The following is a 23,005-nucleotide window of genomic DNA, read 5'->3' on the forward strand; positions in this document are numbered from 1 at the left end:
TAGTCATTCTTATAGATTTAAAGCAAAGATCTTTTGATCTGTAAATGACGGTAATATTCTACAAAAAGGGGTATATTCAGGGTGGAAACCCAAGAGCAGGAATGAAGATCAAATATGTCTTCAATAGTCTTCAGATTGCTTTTCACAGTATTTTTCCTCTTCCTTCCAAATTCTACTTCCCACCTCTGAATATCTATACCCAAGGCACTTGGTGCTGGTATGTTGTCTTATCTATATGGCTCACTTGTTAAAAGATCAGCTTTTATTCCACATCTCAGCCACTTCTGTTCTTTTATTATTTTTCTATTGCTACCAAAACAAATTACTACAAACAGAGTGACTTAAACCACAGAAATTTATTATATGAGAATTCTGTGGGTTAGATATCTAGGCATTCCCAGGCTCAGCTAGTTTTCTGTTTCAGGTTTCGCAAAGCTAGAATCAACATGTTACTGTGTTACTTTGTGGCATCTCCGGGAAAAATTTGTTTTCAAGGTTATTCAGGTTGTTAGCCAAATTCAGATCTTTACAATTGTATGTCTGAGGTTCTCATTTTCTTGCTGGCTGGTAGCAGTGAGTGAAGTGGGTCATTCTCAACTTCTAGACGTTGAAATGCCCATCCTTGGCTCATAGCTTTCTTCACTCCATCTTCCAAGCCAACAGCACAGTTGGTTTTCATGCTTTGCATCTCTCTGACCTCCCTGTTAGCCTCATCTCTCCTCTTGCTTCTCTCTTCTACATCTCTCTGACACTTCTGCTTCCCACTTCTGCTTTTAAAGACTCAAGATCACACTGGGGTCACCATCACAATCTCCTTATGTTAAAGGGAGTTGATTAATATTCCAAAATGTCTTCTGCAAAGTTCTTTCACAATATCACCTGGATTAGTATTTGACTGAAAATTCAGGGGATAGTAATAAAGTTACTCCCTAGAATCTTCCCCTTCCACATTCCTCCATCCTTCAAAAATGTAATCATCTTTCCATGTTTCATTCTGTCAACCAGGAAAAAATTTTACTTAAGATTTGTGGTCATAGGAGCTTATTAGCATCCTTCTTCCAAATGTGAGATATATATACATATATATATATATAGAGAGAGAGAGAGAGAGAGAGAGAAGAGTCTTTTGTAACTATCAAAGAAAGCAAGCTCCCTAGATTCCCAGAAAACTATATGTGTGTATATATATATATATATATATATATATATATATATATATATATATATATATAGAGAGAGAGAGAGAGAGAGAGAGAGAGAGAGAGAGAGAGAGTCTCACTCTGTTGCCTAGGCTATAGTGCAATGAATGGCATCATCCATCGCGGCTCACTGTGCTTCTACCTCCCAAGTTCAAGCAACTCTCCTGGCTCAGTGTCCCGAGTGAGTTGGGATTACAGGCACATGCCACCACGCCTGGCTAATTTTTGTATATTTAGTAGAGACGAGGTTTTGCCATGTTGGCCAGGCTGTTCTCAAACTTCCAACCTCAGGTGATCCTCCCGCCTCGGCTTCCCAAAGTGCTGGGATTACAGGTTTGAGCCATGGCGCCTGGCCTTAATATATATTTTTAAAGATGGTTACTTTAACTAATGGGAAATGCTGATGAGGGAAAATATTTTGGAGGCTCTTTTGGAATATCCTTTAAAATAAGCTTTACATATGGTTATATTAGAGTGTAATTTGTGGGGTTTTTATGAACTCCCTACAGAAAATAAAGAATGAATTCTACACTCCCACTTTTAGGATACTGAAGCTCTTTCTTGTGTTTCTGCAATTCCTCATCTTATGACTATCTGTCTTCCACCGTTAGAGCTACAGTGCTGTGACAGAGGCATTTGACCTAGCCACAGTGTGGTAAGTGCATCAGAACCAGTCATTTAAAAAGTAAGGGTGGTAATAATGGATCACTTTGTCTTTATAGCAACAGTAGCAGTATCTGAAAATTATAGGACCAAGCAAAACTTTCAGTTTTATCAATGAGCCAATTTATTACCCAATTTTGAACATAGTTTCTGGCTGCTAACTTTGAGTTTTGTTTTCCAGGACCTCAACAATTAGACAAACTCCCAATATTCTTTTAACAAACTCATTGTCTGTTTAATCAGCCAAAGTCTTCTTTCCTTGTTTGCAACCAAGAACACTAAGTAGTACAAACAGTATCCAATGCGCTAGTGAAGACTTTGCAGGAGGCCATGAAACTTCACAAGGATCCCGATTTACTGCAACCCCTGGCTCAGATTCTCCGAGAATGGACTACAACTTTGCTTGTCCTAATGGATTTCTGCCACTCATCCAGGGATTTTCCTTTGAAATAATTTAACTATGCTTTTGGAAATTGCCAGTTTAATTCCTACTTCATTTTTGTTTTGATAACAAGTCACTTTTCCCCATTTACATGACTAAGTGTTCAATGAGTTATAAACAAAATAAAAATTGTCAATTTTGATACATTTGCATAAGAAATTAGTGTAATGGTTTTAAATTGCATTCCAGTGAAATAAATTCATAGTCACAGTAATTCAGAAAAAAATCTGCATATTTTTTCTTTAATGAAACATGGAGTTTTTCATTTAGAAGATTAAAATTCAACTCCTTATGCTCTTAGGCAAGCCTCAAAAGTAGTTTTGAAGAACAGCAACAGAAACAACAAGAAAAAGCCAAAGTATAAACATGTCCTTAGCCTAAATGATTCATTTGGGGCTGGACACAGTGACTCATGCTTATAATCCCACGCATTGGGAGGCCGAGGCGGGAGGGTTGCTTGAGTCCGGGAGTTCAAGACCAGCCTGGGCCTCATAATGACACCTCACAATGAGTCCTCATCTCTTCAAAGAATAATGATAATAAATCATTCATTTGGCTGCACAATGTATTGTTTATTCCTCACTTTCTTACTCTCTTTTGAAACAAATCACATGGCGCTAACATTGTCCGTATATCTAATTGTGGTGAAGTCTCCAAAAACGTGTAAAATTTGAAGTAGACACCTCTTAGAAAAAAATTTAAAACTCTAAGAAAAATTAAATGAAAAAGAGAGAGAACATAAAAGTCATGTACCAATATTTTTTTGTCCACTGATACTACTACTTTTTTATTTTAAGATATTGGATAGAGAAATGTCTTAAAATAAAGACATTTAACAGTTTTGGGCTGTTAAAACAAAATACATGTAGCTGAATAATTTGTAAATAATAGAATTTTTTTTCCACAGTTCTGGAGATTGGAAAATTTAAGATCAAAGTACCAGCAGGGTCAGTGTCTGGTGAGAGCCAGATACCTGCTTTCAAGATGGTGCCTTGAATGCTGTGTCCTCACATGGCAGAGGAGCAAAAGAGCAAAAGCACCTAAGCTAGTTTCCTCCAGCTCCTTCATTCATAAGGGCAGGGACCTCATGACTTAATCACTTCTCAAAAAGCCCTAACTCTTAATACCAACACAGTGAGTACTAAGTTTCAACATAAATTTTGTAGGGGACACATTCAAACAGTCAAACCATAGTAAAGAGTTAAATAGTCAAGTTACTGAAAATACACCTTTATACTCTCTATTATGCCTTAAATCCAACCCTGGTTCTGAATCTGGATAGCAGGTTTAACTGAGATGATTCTCTTGACTTATACCTGGTTTATTATTATATATATATAAAGTTAGTATTTGTTTTTTTTTTTTTTTTTTTTTTTGAGACGGAGTCTCGCTCTGTCGCCCAGGCTGGAGTGCAGTGGCGCGATCTCGGCTCACTGCAAGCTCCACCTCCCGGGCTCACGCCATTCTCCCGCCTCAGCCTCCGAGTAGCTGGGACTACAGGCGCCCGCCACCACGCCCGGCTAGTTTTTTGTATTTTTAGTAGAGACGGGGTTTCACCATGTTAGCCAGGATGGTCTCGATCTCCTGACCTCGTGATCCACCCGCCTCGGCCTCCCAAAGTGCTGGGATTACAGGCTTGAGCCACCGCGCCCGGCCAAGTTAGTATTTGTTAATACTCAGAAATTTTTGACTATGTGCAGTGGCTCACACCTGTAATCCCAACACTTTAGGAGGCTGAGGCAGGCAGATTGCTTGAGTCCAGGAGTTCAAGACCATCCTAGATAACATGGTGAAACCCCCTTTCTCCAAAAAAAATTTAAAAATACCTGGGCATGGTGGCACACACCTGTGGTTCCAGCTACTCAAGAGACTGAGATGGGAGGATTGCTTGAGCCCAGGAATTTGAGATTTCAGTGACCTATGATTGCAACAGTACACTTCAGCTTGGACAATAAAGTGAGACTCCATCTCTAAAAAAAGGTTCTTAAACCATGACATCTTGGTGAATCATGATTCTTCCCCAATATCTTCAAAGGAAACTTTCACCAGAAACACTATTTACTTTGTGCCAATTTTAAATTCATAGAATATAGATAGTACACTAGGGAAATTATAGTTAACAATAATTTGTTCATTTCAAAATAGCTCGAAAAGAAGAATTTTAATGTTTCCAACACAAAGAAAAGGCAACTGTTTAAGTTGACAGATGTCCCAATTACTCTGATTTGATCATTACACATTGTATACAGGTATCAAAATGTTACATATACCCCCAAATATGTATGACCATTATATAGCAATAAAAACATGTATACTTTTATAGAATACATATTCTGGAACTTTCTTTGTAAGCTGTGACTAGCTCTAGCAAACCTTTATTAGCAAGTCATTACAGATAACCGTATTGCTACCCTAGGTTCGTTTAATCTTACCTGACTCAAATGCTATAAATTTAAAAAGCATTTTTTGAGCACTAGAGTGTATTTGTATAAAACAGAGAGAGAGAGATTTTGTGTGTGTGTGTGTGTGTGTGCGCTCGCGAGGCATTCAACGTCTTTCCTCCTTGGAGGGCAATTCTTCATTGAAAATATACAATTCTTCATATCCCTCTATAGAAGCTAGACAGACAAGAGCTATAGAATCCTATTCTGTCCATTTAATTAACAGCCATATGGACATACATGCACCAATCACAAGGTCCAAATCTACTCTTTTTTACTTGATTTTTTTTTTTGAGACGGAGTCTCGCTCTGTTGCCAGGCTGGAGTGCAGTGGCCGGATCTTGGCTGATTGCAACCTCTGCCTTCCAGGTTCAAGCGATTCTCCTGCCTCAGCCTACTGAGTAGCAGGGACTGCAGGTGCCCACCACCACACCTGGCTAATTTTTGAATTTTTGTAGAGATGGGTTTTCACCATGTTGGCCATGATGGTCTCGATCTCTTGACCTTGTGATCCACCCACTTCGGCCTCCCAAAGTGCTGGGATTACAGGTGTGAGCCACCGCGCCCGGCTAATTTTTATATTTTTAGTAGAGATGGGGGTTTCACCATCTTGGCCAGGCTGGCCTTGAACTCCTGACCTCGTGATTTGCCCGCCTCAGCCTCCCAAGCTGCTAGGAGTACAGGTGTAAGGCACCCCGCCTGGCCTGTTGTATTCTTAAATATGGTACTGAGCTCCCTGATTGCAAGCCTCAATCAAGCTTTTCCTCTACCTCTCCTGCCCTCCTTCTACCTTACGAGTCTGATTCTCCAGCCTTTAGTCTACTCTGTGAATTCATAAAACTTTTTATTAAATTCATTTTTTTCCTCAGGGTATCGAGAGATTGTTTCAGTTGCTTTCAATGAGGAAACTAAACACTCAAGAGTGATGTACTATAAGTTTTAAAGAATGATATTGACTACTTATAACAATGCCAGATATTTGGGGAAAGTAATCCTATGTATGAAGGAACAGCATGAAAATGCATATTGTTATTAGGTTTACAAACATTAACTGATTATCTGAATCACCCCTCTCTTTCCATCTCCTCTTTTAATAGCATTAGAAATATTCTATGCAAATAGTCCAACATTCTCTTTGCCAAGCAAGGTTGTCCAATTTTTTTGCAAATAAAAAACCATCAGGTTTAAAGCTTGGATTTAGCAAATATGTACTCTTTCAAAAAGACTGAATGAAAAACTAAACAGAAATACATGTAACATCAACTTTGACTGCCATGATGATCATATACAAAACTGTAGAAAACTGATTATGCTTGCTTCCCCAATCTCCTGCAATTGAGCTTATGCACTTTCACTGTTTAAATTTTATTTGACATAAGTGAGAAACTAAGTAAGTAAAAGCACTTTTTAAAAGATCTGCAACCAGGATCATTGTATTAGAGTTGCAGACAACGAACTCAGCTCATGAGCTTGCCTTCAGATTTAATTCTAGATGTCCTTTCTCTCTTGCACATGTGAATAAACAGAAAAAAAGATTTCCGTTAGCTCAATCTCTGGTTTAAGCAGAAATGCAATCATCATGGTTCCTAAGTGTTGTGTGTACACTTTCTAACTCAATTTTCTCAGCATTATGTAGACACGCTTACTGCTTAAACCTGATAGAAAGCCTTCCCACCCATACCAATTAACCTAACCCTGTAATTTTGTGTTACCCAGTCGTCCTTGAATCCTCCCTTGTTCTCCTCTATGCTGCTTATTTGAATTGGTTTGAATCCTTGCCCAGAAAGTGTTTGTAATCTAAAAATTGTCTTAATCTTTTTGGTACAATTTTTCCTGCTTTTTAATTTCCTGAGAAACCCAAGTGAATTTCCAAACTTTTCTGCAGATTGCATGGAACACTACTTTTTAAGCGCAATTTTCTTTCAGCGTTTTGCCCATAGGAACTGGCATGTTAAAAACAGCAGTCATTGGCCAAACCACAATAAAGAGCTTCTCTCCCTTCCATTCTCATGGGCTTTCTAGGTGTTTCTCTCAGCAAGATCCATGAGGGAAAGAAAAGGCAAAAATATTTCTCATCTGTCAAGTTAACACTCTCTGAAAGTTAGGCATTGGAAAATATAAATCAGTTGAGAGCTATGAAGTGAACTGTGCAGTTGGAGTTACAAATTCTATGAATATTTGAGATTGGGTTTATATGAATGAATGAAGCTTAGAGAAATCTATAAAATGGCTCAAATATAAAATTAATTACTAACCCATATTACTTAGGATCATAAAAGCAAGTGATAGTCATTAGAAGTGATGAGTACATTCTTTGCAAAGGTTTCATTTAAAACGTGGTACTCTTTAGGTCATCACCTTTAGCCCTTCTCTAAGTAACCTTGAAATTACAGAATGGGTTCATGGATTTAACTGGATTGTTTGGAATGCACGAATTTATGTATTTGTCTTCCAATAAGGACAAGGAGGTAGGTATCCACACTCCTTCAGTCTCAGAAAGGAAGTGACTGAGACTTAGAATTGCGACGTGTCCAGAGCTGCATAGCTAGTAGCTGGTAGACGCAGTATTTGAACACAGGTCTATGTGGCTACAGAGTTGAAGTTCTTAAACACTTCTCATCTCCATGGAGAGCTACAAATGTTTATGTCATAAATATAAATCTTACGCATCAAAACTTCTTTGAGATGAAAGTTCCGCCTGGCAGGAACAACTGTACTTGCACTGTTTATCCTTGGCAATGGGAAGGGAAGTCATTCCCATGTAGGCCAGAAATGTTTCCATCTGTGCAATAATAATTTGCCTTTCTCTTAAAAAAATGGAGAGGAGTTGACATTTTGCAAAGGACATGACATGAATACAAACCAACATAGAGCTTTTGCTTAACCTGAAATTATAATAATCTGTATGTACAAAAGTTCCAACTATGAGACCAAACCTACTTATAAGCAGTGATCTGGTGATTCAGTCGTTTTGTAGAATTATATGATGGACCAGGATAGAATAGATTCTAGATATATAGGAGACTGGGGTGGTTTGAATGACTTATTTTTAATGCATGTGTGTGAATGTGTGTGGGTGTTTGTATGTAATGCACATAGATAAAAAGGACAATATTCAATACTATCTAGTTTCAAATAATTATTTTAAGAGTTACCAAATGATACATGTGTTCAGGGTATAGGGTGTTTTTAATCTCTTATTCAAATAAACCCAGGTATCTTAGAATTCATGCGTAAGTTGAGTTTTCTTTAATAGGTTGACTATCTTCCTCCTTTAAAAGCATGTGATCAAAATTGCATATTCTGAAATTGTCTTTCTTATATTCTATTTACTGCTGAGATGCTTGCAGCATCAAAATCTATCTGAAAAAGCTGGAATAAATAGCTAACCACATTACAGAATACATCAGTAAACTATGATAGGCCTAGAACTATGTATATTGTATTACTATGTCTTCTCAGTTTTCAAGCTAAAGACAATTTATAAAATAACTGTTTTTCCTTAGAACAAATATTTCACCCAGAAATATAATTTTTTATTTGTTCATGTCCTAATATATTTAAAAGGCAATTTTAAAAAACTAATGTGTGGCTGGGTGCAGTGGCTCATGCCTGTAATCCCAGCATTTGGGGAAGTCAAGGCCAGTGGATCACGAGGTCAGGAGTTTGAGACCAGCCTGACCAATATGGTGAAACCCCGTCTCTACTAAAAATACAAAAATTAGCTCAGCATCGTGGTGCACACCTATAATTCCAGCTACTCAGGAGGCTGAGGAAGGAGAATCGCTTAAACCCAGGAGGCAGAGGTTGCAGTGAGCTGAGATTATGCCACTGCACTCCTTCCTGGGAGACAGAGCAAGACTCCATCTCAAAAAAAATCCAAAAAACAGGCCGGGCGTGGTGGCTCATGCCCGTAATCACAGCATTTTGGGAGGCTGAGATGGGTGGATCACGAGGTCAGGAGATGAAGACCATCCTGGCTAACATGGTGAAACCCCGTCTCTACTAAAAATACAATAATAATAATAATAATAATAATAATAATTAGCCAGGTGTGATGGCGGGCACCTGTAGTTCTAGCTACTCGGGAGGCTGAGGCAGGCTGAGGCAGGAGAATGGCGTGAACCCGGGAGGCGGAGCTTGCAGTGAGCCAAGATTGCCCCACTGCCCTGCAGCCTGGGCAACACAGCAAGACACCATCTCAAAAACAAACAAACAAACAAAAAAACCCAAAAAACAAAACTTGTGTGTGTGTGTGTGTGTGTGTGTGTATGTGTGTCATAAGTCAGGGCCCACAAAATTAGAGTCTACGGACTTTTGTTAGTCCACAGAAAGGTTTTACTTGAACATGAATTTAAGCCAGTGTTTAAACCATGTGAAAATACAGACTCTGGATGAATAATAATTTTAATATAAAACATTAAAAGTGTAGTTGGACAAGACAATCTTCTGGTTTGAAACAGTCAGAGATGTTGAGTCACCCTTTGCTGAATGTTGAAGGTTACTAGCTACCATTTTAAAATAAAAAATGTTCTTCCAGTTACCACTAAAGTGATACTTTCCCATGGTAGAGCTGGAGAGGAGGTTGGTTAGTAGGAATGAATAGTAAAGTTGTTTGCAACTTTCTAAGGCAACACCTTTCAAATTTTAGAGTATATAAGAACCACCTGTGAACTTGTGAAAATGCAGATTCTCTGCTATACCCTCAAAGGTTATGATTGAGAGATTTGGGATGGAGAACTGAGTATTTGCATTGTGAAAAAGATTCCCAAGTGAGGCTGATGTTGATGTAAAGACCAGAGTCTCACACTTACTGGAAGTAGAATTTCAACCATTAAACTGACATCATATACAAAAATTAGCTCAAAATGTAATCAAAGTCCTAAGTGTTCAGAATTATAACAAAACTATAGAATCTGAGAAGCAATAAAAATAACTATAAAACCTTAAAAGAAAATCTTCATGATCCTGAATTATGCAATTTTTAAAAATATCTGACACGAAACACAAGCATCATTGTCAACAAAAACAAATGACCAGGCATCATCAAAATTGAAAACTTTTTTTTTCCCTTAAGATAGAGTTTTGCTCTTGTTGGCCAGGCTGGGGTGCAATGGCACACTCTCAGCTCACTGCAACCTCTGCCTCTCGAGTTCAAGCGATTCTCCTGCCTCAGCCTCCCAAGTAGCTGGGACTACAGGAAACCACCACCAAGGCTGGCTAATTTTGTGTTTTTATTAGTGACGGGGTTTCACCATGTAGGTCAGGTTGGTCTTGAACTTCTGACCCCAGGTGAGCTATTGGCCTTGGCCTCCCAAAGTGCTGAGATTACAGGCATGAGCCACCATGCCTGGCTGAAACCTTTTTTAATTTTGCTTCAAATGACACCAGTAAGAAGGTAAAAAGAATTCAACGTAGTAGAAATTTTGTGTAAATAATGTAAGTGATGAGGGACTTACACCAAGAATAGATAAAGAACTCTTACGAGAATATAATAAAAAGATAAATAGCTCAATTTTAAAATGGCAAAGAATTTGATAGACAGTCATCCAAAGCCAGGTTGTACAGAGGCAGCCACAGCAACACAAAGAGCCATCTGTTGGGTCGCTGGCGGGATAGAAGACCGAAAGGCCTGCTCCAGAGGGAGGATGAACACTTTAGAGGAAGAGAACTTCTTACTGTCTTTCTCCTCTATCTCTGGTGAACAATTTTATGCTGTAGCTGGATACCATATTATGCTGGATAACGAGTTGCAGTTATTACAGAGAAATTTCTTGGACAAATACTGTCAGGAACTTGAAGACACATTAAAGAATAAACTCACCTACATGCCTACTTTTAGTGAATATATTTCTTTGGTAGAAAAGTATATTAAAGACCAGCTGCTGGGGCAGATGCTTGGATTTAACACGGCAGCCTTTACGACATTACAGCACGATAAAGAGGAAGTTGTTGGTGACATATTTGACATACTGTTCACATTTACAGGTTTGATAGCATTTAAAGAACGATTTCTGGACTACAAAGAAGAAAACCAAGGCTGAGATTGGACTTAAGCAGTGGTTTAGTGATGACTTCATTGTGTAGATCATCTTCTATGTTAGCTTCCCAGAACGATCTGAAGCACTAGGTCTTACCTCCAGCCAATGAATGAGATCATTCCAGATGTCACCAGCCCAAAAGGCCAATAGGCTCAGCTAATAATGACATAAGAATATATTTTGGAAAGACTTACTGTGTTCTGCAACTATTCCCTCATGTTATGTATTGATGGGTCAAAACCAAAATGACCTAACCCTCCTGAAACACCTTCTTTGTATTTATTAACCTTAGTACACCTCCTGAAGTGTTTAGTAACCCTAATACTCCTCTCCTCCCCAAGTAAAAACATCTCTCAGATGCTTCTAATCAGACCCCTGTGAAGAAAGCCCATGTCAAGCATTTCACCTGGAGGGCCCCTGGCCCAGCATACATGTTGGTGTGTTAACAGCATGGACTAACCCATTATCAGGAGCCCTCTTTGTCCCAGCAGCTTTGCATGAATCTTTTTGCATACTCACAGCTCCTTTGTACATGGTTCAGAATTTCAGTCCTTCAGTCTCAATGGGTTTTTTTGTATTTATCTAGCGTGTTACTCAAGCCAGCTGCCTGTCTTGATATTTCAGAATCTTCTATGACAGCTTGTCTTGGCTTTAGGAATCAGCTGATGAAAGAGATGACCTTTTCCTAAAAACTACATGTGAAAGTCAACTACTAGTCTTAACATTTGCAGTCATAGTGTCACTATATCTTCTTCTGGTCCCGATGTAGTAACACTGTTTTGAGAAGTGTCTCTTAAGCATTATTTAAATATATATATAGATAGACGAATACTCAAGCTTACCTAGTGGCTATCATCTTGGAATGTTCATGATTATTCAAGGATCAAAGTATTATATGCTGTGTGCTTTTTAGCCTTTAGCGCTATGAAGGCAAAAATGCTTCCCACATTGTCCTTTGCTCCTATTTTACTGGGCACCAATGAATGTATGTTATGTGTTGGAGACAGACTAAAAGGTATCCTGTTCTTATAGCATGATAAATGTGTCTGTGCATATTTGCAGAAAATCCTTTCTGTATAAACCAGTTTGTTAGGTTCGCTGTTGGGGTAGGTACAGACTCTGTAATTTCTTCTTCCTGTAAAAATCTCTTCTACCACGATAGGGTTCCACTGATTGAGCTCAATATGAGCAGAAGGTAGTAAATAGCTTTACTGGTCATCTGTCTGCTTTGGTTTACTACAATGTTTGGTAGAATATTACTTACAAGAAAACATATATGTCACATATCTAGAAAAAAAAAGTAGTAACTTAATTCCCAATCCTTTGAGTTTCTAAAAGTAAAAACAATGATCTGTACTGACTTTTCACATCAATGAGCTATAAGCTATGTGTTTTTGTGTACTGATGTGTTCATTAAATACTTTTGCACCATGAAGGACAAAAAAGATAAGCAACTGACCAATAAGCACATGAAAAGATTCTCAACTTTATTAGCCACCAAGGAAATTAAAATGAAAACCATAATGAGATACCGCTTTACACACACTAGGTTGGTTATAATCAAAACAAAGGACAAATAGCAAGTGTTGGTAAGGATATGAAACCACCATAATTCTTGGTGAGAATGTAAAATGGTTCAATTCCTTTGAAAAACAGTCTGGCAGTTTCTCAAAATGTTAAACATTGATGCAGTAATTTCACTCACAGGTATAGGTGAAAGCATATGTCTACACACACACACACACACACACACAAAACCTTATGCACAAATGTTCACAGCAGCGTTATTTATAATAGCTAAACAAATGGGAATAATCCAAATGCCCATCAATTGATGAGTGTATGAATAAAATGTGTTATATCCATAAAATGGAACAGTATTTGGCAATAAAAGGGAATAAAGTACTCATGCATGCTTCAACACAAATTAACTTTGAAAACATGCTAATTAAAAGGATTAGGTTATGAAGAAACTACATATTTTATAATTTCATTCTATGGAATGTCCAGAATAAACAAATTAAAGAGACAGTAAGTAGATTAGTGGGGTGGAGATAGGAGGATTTTGGCGGGGTAATGGCTAGGGAATACATGATTTCTTTCTGGAGTAATAAAAATATTCTAAAATCAATTTTGTTCATGGACACACAACTCTCAGAATATACTAGAAATCATTAAAGCATACACTTTAAATGGGTGAATTGTATGCTATGGGAATTATATCTCAATAAAGGTGTTTTTGTAAAGACACTCAAAAGCATTTATTGAGCAACTACTGCATATTGATCACTTGGTTGTTTCCCTCTTTGTGACTTTCAGAGTTTCCGATTAAATAGCAATTATTCTGGAAATTTTTTCTAACCACCTTTCCCATTGACCAGATTTGATACTTTGACTAAATACTTTCAACATATCCTATACTTCCCCTTCAAAGCATGTCTCAGACTTTAATGTGATTGATTATTCCATGTTCGGTCACCTTTCTCAGATTCTAAGTTTTAGTAACCATGAATGTCTTGTCTTCTATTATCCCCATAACTTACTACAGTACTTGGCAGAGGTGATACTTAATAACTTATTCTTGAATTAATTAATGAAGGACACATGTTCTTATGGGATTACAAACCTCCTTCCTTCTAATTTCATAACACTCCTGTAGCATGAGGTGAAGAGAAAGTCAAGGACTTCCTCTGCTATCCACAAGCATGACCAAGGGGGAAGACAAAGTGACTTTCATTGCTACAAAAGACTACAGTGAATATTTTTAAAAGGAGCATCAATCAGATTGCAATAAGAAGACATTAAAATCCAGATTATATTTTTTAAGCTGTGCAACCCTGGGCAAGTTCCTTTACCCAGGAGCTTCTGCATATCAGTGAAATGCTGAAAATTATACCCACTTCTACTTTCCTCCTCTGGGTGGTTTGGGAGAACAAATAAGACAACCTGAATGTTAACCCCTTGTAAAAGTGTGAAACTGTACAATTATAAGTTGCTGATGGCGTGGCATATTAGTAAAGAAGTAAAGCTATAATAATTAAGGAAAAACCTGTGTTTACATCAGAGCCCTCTAGCAGATATTCTAAAGTGTCTACACAGCAGCCAGCCTTTCTTCCTTGCTAACAATCCAATTTTGTTCGAGCAGTCATGTGCCCAGCTCTGAGGAATGAATTATGACTAGTCTAAGCAAATCATTAAAAGGATATTTCCTTTACCTGCAATTGGTCTTAGAATGAACAGGTGGTTCAGTTCTTGCCAATAAAAATTACCCTAAATTCATTGTATGTGCCAGAGAAAGATTTTCCTCCTTGAAAAGAGGCATACCAAGAAAACCTTTTTATATTCACCATTTTGCTTCCTGTGTAAGACACTTACCTATAAAGACCTGAGACAGAACAATGCTGCCACCATCCTCTAGCCATGAAGGAAGGGACAAGAGAACCAGAGATGCTACACCAACAACTGCTACTGAGTCAACCTTGGACCCATGTACCCCCAGACTTCTTGTCATCAAAGGTGAATGACTGCCTTTGATACTGAAGCCGCTGTTGATAGGGTTTTGTAATAGTGGTTGTTGAAAGCATTCTAACTCATACTCAGCTCTTTGGGGAATGCAATGACATGGTGAACTGGGGAAGACTAGGAATCTATCAAAATGCCTTTTTTTTTTTTTGAGACTGAGTCTGCTGTGTTGCCCAGGCTGGAGTGTAGTGGCGCGATCTCGGCTCACTGCAAGCTCCACCTCCCGGGTTCACGCCATTCTCCTGCCTCAGCCTCCCGTGTGTAGCTGGGACTACAGGCGCCCGCCACCACGCCCGGATAATTTTTGTATTTTTAGTAGAGACGGGGTTTCACCGTGTTAGCCAGGGTGGTCTCGATCTCCTGACCTCGTGATCCGCCCGTCTCGGCCTCCCAAAGTGCTGGGATTACAGGTGTGAGCCACCGCGCCCGGCCAAAATGCCTTTTTATGCTGTGTAAAGCAGCAGCAGTTTGATGCCCCCTTGCGTTCTGCCACTTTAGAGCAGTAACTATAGGCAATTAAATTTCTGAAAATTGGAAAACTTGCTCCTTCATTTAGGCAGATTAATTGAAATGATAAAAGGTATTTTAAAATGTTCATGTCTAAGTACTTGTCACACTCCTTTGATCAAAGGAGAGAAGAAAAAGCACAGGAGAAAAGGGTGGGTTTTGCAAACCTGCAGGATTTGCCGATCTCCATTGTATTAATAGATTCCTATAGGTTCATGACACTGCTTTCCACAAGGTACAATATATAGTTGAAGGCTAATTATGCAATTGTCCGTGTGGCTTTTGTAGCTTTGCTCTCCCAGCCAACATCTGTTTCTTTTATTAGAGTAACCATGTTAATGCAGCTGTGAGGCACAGAAATACAGAAGCAGGGACAATACACATCCATAATAATTTCTGACAATTCTTTCATTATTTTATCAAATAAAGTTAGTTGTTTCTACTGGGTTGAGTTTCTTTTGGAGGTAATTTTATTGAAAATAAACAAGGGCTAACTCTCCACCCAGACAACGAGTGGCTTACTTAATGGAGGGTTAGCGCTTGTGTATTTTCTTAATACTCAATCTTAATACTTCTTAATACTGCCTGAAAAGAACAACTATTGACACATCTTTTTCAATGAATTTTTTTCTTCTCTTCAGAGATAAACCCAAGGCAGTCTCAGCTTTGGCAAATATGGATAATGCTGAATGATTCTAAGGTACACTAACGAGAGTCATTTTTTTTTTTCTAAAAAGGCTGACTCCAAGCTTATTGTTAGAATAACCATTTGCTGTATTCGTATTTGTGTCCCCAGTGCTGGGAAAAGTGCCTGGCACCCAGTAGTGGTGCTAATTTTTTGTGGAATGAATGAGGGAATGAACAAATCAGTAATTCTCCAAATTTTACTGCTATAATTCTCTTTTATTTCCTTTTCTAGATCATTGTATTAGTCCATTCTCACATTGCTATAAAGAAATACCTGAGAATGGGTAATTAATAAAGAAAAGGGGTTTAACTAGCTCATGGTTCTGCAGGCTGTACAGGAAGCATGATGCTGGGATCTGCTCAGATTCTGGAGAGGCCTCAGGAAATTTGCAATCATGGTGGAAGGCAAAAGGGAGAGCAGGCACATCCATGGTCAGAGCATGAGCATAAGAGCGAGGAGGGAGGTGCTATACACTTAATGACTAGATCTTGAGAGAACTCACTCACTCCCACGAGGACACCACCAAGAGGGACTGTGCTAAACCATTCATGAGAAATCTTCCCTCATGATCCCATCTCCTCCCCGCAGGCCCAATCTCCAATGTTGGAGACTGGATTTTAATATGAGATTTGGGCATGGACACACATCCAAACCATATTAATCATGGACCCTGTGCTTTTGTAAAAGATCTCTCAAACCATATGTATTAAGAATTTTTGAACCATGAAGACACATGTGACTGCATAATTACCACAGATCAGCAAGAGTTAGAGTGAAGAATTGTTGGATTTCAGTTTAATTTGGTATGCAGATATAAACTGAGAGTAGGTAACAGGCGGTCTCCATTAGGCATTTGAAACATTGAAAATAACTCACAGATCCCCTGCTTATTGAAGAGAGCATGTGAAGAGAATCTAGATTCAGGGCCACTGGTGGGCCATGTGGGCTGTCCTAGAGAATATACCTTGATAAAAAAAAAAAAAAAAAAAAAAAAAAAAAAAAAAAACAAAAAAACACCCTCTTGCATTTGGTAAGCTCATACTCTTTATCCAAGCCCACATCTCCAAGTAAGACCACCAGGAAGTAATAGAAGGGGCTGTCATGATAGCCAGAACAGCTTAGTCAGCCCCGAGTTGGAAAATGTTCTAAGATTATCTTTGCATCTCACCCTCCTCTGTGAGAGTAAAGAAAATGACCTAAATCACCTCACATGCGGCCTCCTAGATCAACCCATATTGCCATTTTACTTGACATTGCCCTTCATACAAACATTGTTCATTCCCTCTTTCTAATTTCCTAGGTCATGATAACCTTAAGAATATGCTTCTAAACTCTCTTCTGCTCACTAAAATGCCATTCTTTCTTATATCGATGTATACAATCAATTCATTATGACATAATCTTTGCCTTCCCTAAATTCCTGAATGACGTGTCATCTTCCCCACATTATTTGACCATGCATGATCTGTCCCAGATTATTTCACTATGCACAGCCTATCCCATATTATGGCAGCAGATATAGCCCACACTGTATTAACTTCATCATGATCACTATTATTTTTAACAATAGATACCCATTATTCTTTACATATTATGTGCTAGGTGCTATATTAGGTGCTTCATAAATATATATTAGGGTTACATCTCAGGGTATATCCTGAGAACAATCTTTCTCCTCCTCTAGCCTAGGCCAAAGTAGAAACAAAGACTCAAAGAAGATTTTGGCCTAAGTATACATCCTTGATCAAAAAGTGACTGTATCTCCCCTTAAGTCTTAGACAAAGATTATCACTAGGCTTCCCTTTGATTTTTTTTTCTCAATTATGGACCCTGTGCATTTATAAAAACAGGGTTTGGGAAAGGGCCAGGAGTAGACAAAGGGGAAAAGAGCGGAGGGTTCTAATTAACTATAGAATAAAGAAGTTTTCATTATTGAGGACCATGGAGAGGCGAGTGGAAAGGGACACTCTTCTAATTGTTCTAGGGAATGGTTGACCCTTCATTTAAGGAAAACCCACTATCTCAACAATCTTGGTCACTTGTAAGTCCCTGAACTAAGGGTGTCCACATTTGTAATTGTTATGTAGTTCTTCCTGCATGCTCTGAATTAAGAGACCTTGATCCATATTCTATTTAGAAAGATTTCATAAAAACCTATTTTCAGGTTTATATAGCTCATAAGTTTACCTCAATTATAAACCCCTAAAGAACCAGAATAGTATAAATTCAATTATAAACCTCTAAAGAACTAGAATAGTATTAAATTCATCCTCAGGATACAATAATTATCCTACTAGTTAACCAGAGAAATTTAGAAATGACTTTATTATTTTACTTCTCTCTCTAAGATAGAAAGTACTAGTTAAGAAAGTTTTTCAGGTTTATCTACTGTATAATTTGTGATATCATTGATCACGAAGGAATTGATTATTTTTGCCACCTAATTAGTGAAACAAACCTCCACTTAGCACCTTGTGCTGAAAACATGTCAGCACTTCATTACACAGATATTGGAAACTGCAATCTAGTTTCTATGGTGACAACAAGCTCCCATAGGGAGTTTAGTGTTCAGCTGACATACCCTGATCAGACAGAATACGATTAAAGGAAAGAATCTAACTTAAAGCACTTTTGTGTTCAAAACACTGCAAAATTATGTCTTTGAAACAGCCAATTTCAAATAAAATCATTGCACAAGTCTCCATAGAAATAAAGAAGTTTCTTGTTTTTTGGTATCTCATTATCCTATGACCTGCATTTTTTACTTTGAAGATAAAAATTATGATCACAGAAACACTCAGAACATAATCCCCATTGTTTCAATATTTTATTGATTCCAATAATGCATAAATGATGTTAGAAGTCACACACTTAAGCCAAGGCAACGAAGACAAAAGATGTATGGCCTTAATACAAAAAGTAAATCAGAAACAAAGACTGCTTTATGCTAATATGATTCTGTGACAGCAATTGACAGAGAAGCATGTTAAAAAGACAAGTCATTAAAAGTTATAGCTTTGTTTGGTTAAATGCCATGTTTTTTTCCTGTCCAGTCTGTATGCGCTACTGCCACATTCATTTGCGATGCTTGATTTGTACAGTTTGACCTATATATAATTGACCTCTTAGGCCAATACTAAAATGTAGAAAATATTCCAGTCAGCAAACAATTATTGAGCTTTCACTCATTCCAAAATAAATATACCACTTTATGATTTATTATACTTTAATCCCCCTTTTTAAAATGTAGTTGATTTCAAAATAGTCAATGTCTTATTTGCATAAACCAACTCAACACCTAAACAAGGCATAACTCTGTTTAGGCTGAGATAACCAGCTTCTATCAAGACTAAGGTGCCATTCGTGACAGAGCAGGCAGGAACCAAAAGACTGAGAGAAGTGTAGTGTGAGATATGGCTTGTGATTGACAGGTGGACCCAAGGGCAGGTAATGCCAACAAATTGTGACAGCCGATGGATCCCCAAATTGTCAGAGCCCAGAAAGGCTCTTTGCAGCACACCGGATATGAGATTTAGTTGCAGCAAATCAGAGATCTCAACCTTGGAAGAAGAAAGATATTGGGCCGGAAACCAAGGTATTAGAAACACCAACGTATTAGAAAACATGCAACCTAGTTTGAGAAGCTTAAATGTTTAAGAACATTGAAATTCTGCTGACATAAACTTAACAGGAGCCCACAAGTCATTATTGTGGTCCTATATGACCCAGAACCGTTAGTTCTGCCACTGGATATACAAACTTGAGAACAGAAATGAGAACTCCTTTGAGAATCTAACCATGTAATACTGTAGATTGCATTGGTGAACACTGACTCAAAAGAGCCCGAAAATAACTATAAAAGCATGTTCACAGAAAATCATTATACAGAAATCATTTTGCCAGTCTGAATAATGAGTCAGCAAAATTATGAACACAAGGAAAACCTAGCCACTTGACTTTAGGCGGCAATAGGACCAGGTGCGGTGGCTCACGCCTGTAATCCCAGCACTGTGGAAGGCACAGGCGGGTGGATTGCTTGAGCCCAGGAGCTCGAGACCAGCCTGGGCAACATAGTGAAACCCCGTCTCTACTAAAAATACAAAAAATTAGCCAGGCTTGGTGGGATGCACATGTAGTCCCAGATACTTGGGAGGCTGAGGTGGGAAGATCACTTGAGTGCAGGAGGTAGAGGTTGCAGTGGGTCATGATGCCGTGATCACACCACTGCAGCCTGGACAACAGAGTGGTGAGACCTTGTCTAAAATAAAACAAAACAAAACAAAACCAAAAAGTCAATAGCAAAGCCTTTAGCATAAATTGTCTTTCTGGCCTCAACTTTCCAGAAAGCACAAAATATAAATATGGATTTTATATAATAAAAATCTAAAAGCAACCTTTTGATAATCCAGATCCAATCTACTCAAGGCAAAATCATATATATTAACTGTCTATGTTTCTATAGAATTCTTAATTATTTTCGGTTAGCAGTAGCCAAATATATTTGGTAGAGGGCATATCTTCAGAGTTACAAAGCTCTGTTTGTTTAACATTTGAGTGTCAAATTTGTGGCTTCACTTTCAGCTGTCTTTATGAAAGCAAAAATCTCTCCTAAGCACTATGCTGAGCTCTCAACTCCATGATTGGAGCTTTTTTGCACATAGGCTCACAGCTGTGGAGTTTTTTTTTAAGTTGTGTGAATGATTTATGAATAAGTGTCTCAGCTTTAAATGTTATTGGCTGAGTACAGTGGCTACCGCCTGTAATTCTAGCACTTTGCGGGGCCAAGGCGGGAGGATCACTGGAGCTCAGGAGTTCAAGACCAGCCTGGGCAATATGGCAAAACCTCATCTCTACTAAAAATTAAAAAAAATAAAAAATTGGCCAGGCGTGTTGATGGCACCTGTAGTCCCAGTTACCCGGGAGGCTGAAGCAGGAGAATCACTTGAATGTGGAGGTGGAGGTTGCAGTGAGCCAGATCATGCCACTGCAGTCCTGCCTGGATAACAGAGTGAGACTCCATCTCAAAAATAAAAATAAATAAATGTTATTGTTAGACATGTACTGAGTCAATTCCTACTTGTCACTGAGGAAGATAGCTGTGTATCTTTTGATTTATGCAAGTATACTTAAATATCAGTCTATAAAAAAATAAGAAAAGATAATTTTTTGTTTCTCAATTAAGCCATTTATTTTAAGATAATTTTAGATTAACATTTAGTTTTAATAAATAATGTAGGTAGCTCTTGTGCAGCCTTTAACCAGTTTTTCTCAATGGTAACATTCTATAATACTGTAGTACAATATCCCAACTAGGGTATTGACATTGATACCATCAAGTTCCAGAACATTCCCATCACCAAGAGGATCCCTTGGTGTTGCCTCTTTATAAACATAACCACATGATACACAGGCCTATGATCAGGCTGTTGCATGTATTAATAGTTTGTTCCTTTTTATAACATGGTATGGATGTGTCATGGTTTATTTAACCATTCATTCACTGAAGGACACCTGGGATGTTTCAAATTTTTGATGATTACAAATCAACCTTATATAAACATTCATTTACAAGCTATTATGTAAACATCAGTTTTCATTTCTCTGGGACGAATGCCTAGAAATGTAATTAATAAGTCATATGGTAGTTGCATGTGTAGTTATTTAAGAAACTGACAAACCATTTTGCAAAATAGATGTTCCCTTTAATATTTCCACAAGTGATGTATCAATGATCCAGTTTCTTGACATCGTCACCAGCATTTAGTGTTGTTATGTTTAGGTATACCATTAGGTATTCGCATTACGGTTTAATTTGTGTTTCCCTAACAGCAAATGACATTGATGATGTTTTTTGAGTGCTTATTTGCCATCTGTACATTCTCTTTTGCCTTTTGCTCATTTTTCTAATCGGAACATTTTGTTTTGTTTTTTTCATTGCTGACCTTTGAGAGATCTTTATATACTGTAGTTCTAGTTCTTTGTCGGGGGTATGGTTAGCAAATGTTTTTTTTTCCCCAGGCTGTAACTTGTCTTTTCCTCTTCTTAGTAGAACTTTTCACAGAGCAAAGCTTTTAATTTTGAAGTCTACTTTGTCAGTTTTTCATTGTATGTATTATGCTTTCAATGTCAGATCTAAGAATACTTTGCTTTTCTCTAGATCCTGAATATTTTCTCCTATGATTTTTTTCTAAATGTTATATAGTTTTGTTTTACACTGAAACTCATGATCAATTTTAACTTAATATTTGTATAATGTGTAAGACTTAAGTTGAGGTTCATTGTTTTGTGTTTATGATATCCTGCACCATTTGTTAAAAAATTTTGTTCCTGCACAATTTGTTAAAAAATTATCTTTCCTCAATGAAATCAATTTGCTCCTTTGTCAGCAATCAGTTGGACATATTTGTGTGGGTCTGTTTCTGGGTTTCTGTTGTGTTCCATTGGTCTCTGTCTCTGTCAGTACCACAGATTTGGATTACTATAGACATATGAATAAGTTTTGAAATCAGGTAAACTGGTTTCTCCCACTTTATTCTTTATGTATTTTTAGGCCATTCCAGTTCGTCTTTTTATTTTAGGTTGACATTGTCTGTATTTTTTTCTGGGATTTTGATAGGATTTGTGTTAAATCTGTATGTTAGTTTAGGAAAAATTGGCATCATGATGTTGAGTCTTCTCGTTGGTGAATATGCTATAGATTTCTCCACGTATTTAACTTTTCTTTGAATTTTTCATCAGCATTTTGTAGTTTTCAGCATACAAGTCCCGTACATGTTCTGTTAGGTTTACATCAAACTATTTTGATTTTTTAATGATTGTAAGTAGCATTGTATTTTTACCTTTGATGTCCCATGTTCATTGCTAATATGTACAAATAAGACAAATTTTTGGAAGTTTCTGTTGTATCTTAATACCGTGATAAACTCAATTGTCAGTTTTAGGAGTTTTCTTTTAGATACTTTGGATATTTTGTGTAGAAAACCATGCCGTCTGAAAATGGGGACAATTTTATATATTTGTTTCCATCTGTATGTATTTTATTTCTTTATTTGCCTATTGCACTGGTTAGAAGTTCCAGAATTATATGTTGAATAACAGTGATGAAAAAAATTATCCTCTTTTTGTTCTTAATCTTAGGGGAAAAGCATCTAGTCTTTTAATATTAAGTAAAATTTTGGCTGTGGATTTCTGTAAATTTTTAAGAAATGAAAAATTTTGTCAAATACTTCTATCAGGTAATTTTTCTTCTATAGCTTATTAATATAGTATACTAATGGATAGATTTTTCAATAGTAAACCAACCTTGCGTTTAAGAAATAAACCCAGGTTGGTAATGGTATTTATTATTTTTATGTATTGTTCAATTATATTTGCCTATACACACACATGCACACACAGACACACACACACACACACACACACAGCATTTTCTTATATTGTCTTTGCCTGCCGTTGGTATCAACGTAACACTAGCTTTATAATATGAATTGAAAAATATCCCT

At 37.5% G+C, this 23,005-nt stretch overlaps 1 pseudogene; it reads left to right on the forward strand.

The window, feature by feature from the left end:
- Positions 1-10,393: 10,393 nt before the first annotated feature.
- On the forward strand, positions 10,394-11,016 carry LOC108586513 (annotated as a pseudogene).
- Positions 11,017-23,005: the final 11,989 nt, after the last annotated feature.

This window comes from Papio anubis, chromosome 5 (assembly GCF_008728515.1).
Source record: "Papio anubis isolate 15944 chromosome 5, Panubis1.0, whole genome shotgun sequence".
Taxonomy (NCBI): Eukaryota; Metazoa; Chordata; class Mammalia; order Primates; family Cercopithecidae; genus Papio; species Papio anubis.